Below are 4,771 nucleotides of genomic sequence, written 5' to 3'. Positions count from 1 at the left end.
CCCCCCCCCCCCCCCCCCCCGCGGCCAAACCTTGGCCTCCCACCCACCCCCGCCCCCACCACGGCCCCACGTCCCAACCCCCTCGGACATGACCCTATCCACCCATTACCGCCCACAGCCACAACTACACGAAAGTATAGGAGAATATACAGATATACACGGTGGTAGTATCAAAGCAGCAGCAAGGAAATACAAGGCTCACACAAGTTCAAAGGAATACTCCCGAAACAAAACTATACTCGATTAGGGGGCAAACGATACTCAATTGGGTTATTGGGTTAGGGCGCCAATAACCCAATCCAAAGCAGTGGAAGAAACGACCACAGCAACAACAGACAACAGACAATGTCCACAAATCCCACGCAAGTCAAAGTACAGGGGCTACTACTAGCATAATACTACGAATGGAATATGAAATAATGAAATAAAATAAAATAAAATAAAATGCAATATGAAATAACGAAAATAACAAAGGTTAGAAGTCACCGGATTACGCTTGGAGCTGCGGCTGCTGGAGACGGAGCGGCGGGCGGCGGCTGGCTGAAGGCCGAGGTGGGGGGGAGGGCTGGTGTACTGGTGTACCCCGCCGGGGGGGGTACGGACAGGACAGGTAAGGGTGGGAGGGTGGGGGGGGGGACGGCTTGGAACCGGCGGTCGGCGCCGGAGGGTGGCGGGGAGCGGCGACGGGGACCGGAGGTCGGGTCGGGTCGGCGCCGAAGGTCAGCGACGGCGCCGGGGACCGGGGACCGGTGCGAGAGAGAGGGAGAGAGGGTAGGGAGAGAGAGAGAGAGAGAGAGCCGTTAGGGGGAGAGAGAGAGCCGTTAAGGCGGCGCCGGAGGTCGGGTCGGGTCGGCGCCGACGATCGGCGACGGCGACGGGGGCCGGTGCGAGCGAGAGAGAGGGTAGGGAGGAAGAGAGAGAGCCGTTAGAGAGAGAGAGCCGTTAGAGAGCAGTTCGTTCTGGTAACACACACACCTTCAAAAACATGTATTCTCTGAAAACATACTCTGAAAACTCTAGCTCTGTTATGGCATACATGCATATGGTATCGTCATACCATTGACTTGCAAGTCACATCTCTGAGCCATTTTTAGCTTATTATAAATCTCTGTCTTCAAGACATAAGTTTGGGACCACCATATTAATAAAACAATTCAAGAAACTCTTTCTTTAAAACTCATGTAAACACATGCAAGAAACTTTTTTGTCAACATTTCAACCGTACAAGGTGGTCATGTCAAATTACTCAATCTCATGCAAATCTCTCTTTAATACAAAAAAGCATAATTATATCAAGAAGCTCCCTCTCACCGTCTCTAAATCATGCCCAAAATTCTATGATAATGAGAAAACTAATTTCAAACCATAATTCATGCATTTCAATCAATCATCATAAGATCATAAACATAAGGTTATCACAAGAGAGGGATTGCATTATTTGTGCTCTCAAACAAATCTTCAAATTTAAAGTTTCATACATATACTTATTTGTGTAAATCAATTTAAGGGGCATAAGGCCAAAACAACAATATCATTAAACATGCATAAAGCATAATAAAATCATGGATTTCAAAACCCTTTAACAAATTCATTCTTGATGATCTTTAAATCATAATTGAGTGTTTTCAACAAACTCATGTAGTTTTTGGATAAACCCCACGTACCTCGATTTAGGAATTCAACGGGTGTTTCTTGAAGCCCTTACGGTTTAGGGATTCAATCAATCTCTGAAACCCACGGTTAAATCTTGAGTTTGTTGAATTTTTGGGTTGAAACCCTAATGAGATGTTCGTGGAGGATTTTGAGAAAAGTATCAGTAAAGTGGTGTTTTGGGTTTTGGGCATATTAGAATAAGGGAAAATTACCCAATAGCCCTTTAAGATGCGGATTTTAAAAGTTGAAATAACTGGGCATCGACGCGATAGGCGACGTGGCGCGTCGATGCCATCGACGCTATACCCGACGTGTCGCGCTATAACCGTGTCAAGCCTCGGTACTTTTTCCTGCACAAAATTGACCAATGCGATGGGCGACGCGGCGCGTCGATGCCATCGACGCTATACCCGACGCGTCGCGCTATAACCGTGTCAAGCCTCGGTTCTTTTTCCTGCACAAAATTGACCAATGCGATGGGCGACGCGTCGCGCCAAGATCGCGTTGGTCCACTGTTTTGGAACACCAAATGAGGTCTAAACGCGCTCCGAAAAATCCGAAACTCATCCGGGAACACCTATTGACCTCCCGAATCATGAACTAGGTAACTTAACAACTATTGAGGATCGAGAAGGTCGAAAATAAAATCATCAAGGATTTTGGATCTCAAAAATAAGACCAAGTCTCTTTGGCACTTAGAAAAATTTTCTAGTCTTCAACTATTCTAGTCTTCAACTCTAAATGTTAGCTATTACGAGATAACACATGTTCGACTTTTTGCGGGGCGTTACATTTTCAATCTTTTGAAAGCATGTTATGATGGTTATAACAAGGGTTTGAACAATTGTTTTGAATAGCTAAATCATGTAACCCTTTTCAATGATATATATATATATATATTGTTTTGGTCTTGAGGTCTCCCCTTGAAATTGATTTTTACTCATGTATATGTAAGTATGCGTTTTCAGTTTGTAAAGATTAAATCGAGAGCATGAATGACGAAACCCCTCTCTTGTTATGATACCTCTTGATTTCACATGTTATGGGTTGTTCGATTGCATGTTTTGAAGCATGAGATAAGTGTTTTACTATTTTTTGGGACTTGATATTGATTATGAACTGAAGAGAGGGTGTTTTCTTGTTAATATAAACGAAAAGTGATGATTTAAAGAGTTGCATGTTTTGCTACAAAGTAATGGACCACCACATGTTTAAGCATTGAAATAGAGAATTTTTGCATAAGTTTCATGTATTTCGTTATACATATTCTCTTGTACTGTTTGAATGATTTGTTGGTCTAAACATTATGTTTTGAATGAAAGAACTGTAACACGATAATTTATGGGTTAGAGATATGACTTGCAAGTCTTGGTATGACGATACAAAACAGATCAATGCCATAGCAGATTTAGAACAGACTAAAAATACAGATCTTACTCAGATTTTCGGATTTTGAATTCAGAAAGAGCATGTTTAGAAAAGGTTAAAAATGGGCTTAAAGAGAGTTAGATGGTTACCCGAAGAAAGTACGAATTGAAAGACTGAATGCTAGAAGTCGTGATTTGTTGACACGGGGTTATGGTACCATGCTTTGTGGTCTTGTGTACCTTGATTCATGTCGTCCCAATTTGGGACTATGGTTAGGAGCCATGCTTTGTGGTCTTGTGCACTACCATGACATGTTGATTTGATTGGTGATCATGGCACGATGCTGTGTGGTCTTGCATGTGTCCCCTTATAAATACTCCAATCCTTGCGGCAAACTCGAATTAGAACTCTTGATGGTCCTCTAAGAAACACAAGTGGGACCTTGAGCTGGAGAACATCAACAGTCGGAGGCAAAGTGCTTCCGGCCTCTTGAGTCCTATGCCTCCTGAGTTGAATATTGTTCCTCTAACTGCTGTCTGTCTGGCCCAACTTCTTCCATCACTGGTGAACATGTCAGGGCCATTAATGGGAGTACGAACTTCAACAGGAAATCTGCAAAGTCGCCATGTCTCTCGAGACACTGGAGATTATCACATTGATACCCCAAATACTGGGGAAGAAAGGTTGCACTTGGCGGCTGGAACACATGCTGTTAATGCAAAAGAACTTCAAACAGCATTTGCAAGGTCATCAGCAGCACCTACTCACTTATGCATACATAGCCTTGATTTTACTTTGCTGAAATTGCCTATGTGAATGATGAAGATTTCGAGAGCATTTACCTTTGCTCTTTCATGTCACTTCCGTCTCCATGGATAGTTCAGAGGATATCATCTTTGAGCATTGTCAGCACCTTCTTGTTAATCTGTTGTATTCCCCTTCTGCGCATCACTTGGAATTGTATGATGTTGAAAATAGTGATGGAGAGAACAAACAGCAAGTAATGAGCTTGATAAAGTATGTTAAATCTAAGCAATAGATGAATTGGATACTGTTTTCATGGCTTACACCCATGGTGAGATCAAAAGTATAGAACACTTTCTAGCATGTGTTTCACCATTACTATGCAATGAATGGTTCCCCAAGCACTCGGCTCTAGCATTTGGGCACCTCCTATGTCTTCTTGAGAAGGGGCCAGTTGAATATCATCGTGTCATACTTCTTATGCTGAAGGCATTGCTTCAGCATACTCTGATGGATGCTTCTCAAAGTCCACATATGTATGCAATTGTATCTCAGTTGGTAGAGAGCACTTTGTGTTAGCCCCCTTGCAGAGCTGTAGCTTACCTGGATCAAATTCGCATGAGCTGGGAAAATTTGAGAATGGACTTGCTGCCGCTGAAAAGATTCTTGCACCTCAGACCTCATTTAAGGCTTGTTGTGGGCCATTGCAGTTTGTATTGCTAGGACTTGGACACCGTGAAATAAAAAGATCTTGACGATGAAGATGAGGATGAAGATGAGTCCTAATTTGACGTAGGGTGGTGATTACTGGAAGAAAACACATTCTAAATGTTGTGAGCTCCACTGAAGTTTAGTTTAGTTTAGTGAGTCATGATATGTGATTTACCTTCTCGATGTAGAGATTTATCTTTTCCATTTGGTTGTTTTTTGTTTTTCGTTCAATATATTTCAATTTCTACGGTTCAAGTTGATTCACTCTATTTTAAGTAACCTAAAGTTGTTTCTA

At 42.6% G+C, this 4,771-nt stretch overlaps 1 protein-coding gene across 2 annotated transcripts in view; it reads left to right on the top strand.

Moving 5' to 3' along the window:
• Positions 1 to 4,771, top strand: part of LOC107860416 — a 23,084-nt gene extending 18,313 nt beyond the window's left edge. Inside the window, exon 12 of one of the 2 annotated variants that reach the window (XM_016705761.2) lies at positions 3,629 to 4,771. The gene's annotated coding sequence lies outside the window, so the exon portion shown is untranslated. Of the gene's footprint in view, positions 1 to 3,115 lie in introns of both variants that reach the window. The other variant, XM_047407499.1, reaches the window with a different exon arrangement.

The sequence above is a fragment of the Capsicum annuum genome, chromosome 2, assembly GCF_002878395.1.
Source record: "Capsicum annuum cultivar UCD-10X-F1 chromosome 2, UCD10Xv1.1, whole genome shotgun sequence".
NCBI lineage: Eukaryota > Viridiplantae > Streptophyta > Magnoliopsida > Solanales > Solanaceae > Capsicum > Capsicum annuum.
The sequence above is the reverse complement of the archived record's forward strand: the minus strand, read 5'-3'. Positions and strand labels throughout refer to the sequence as shown.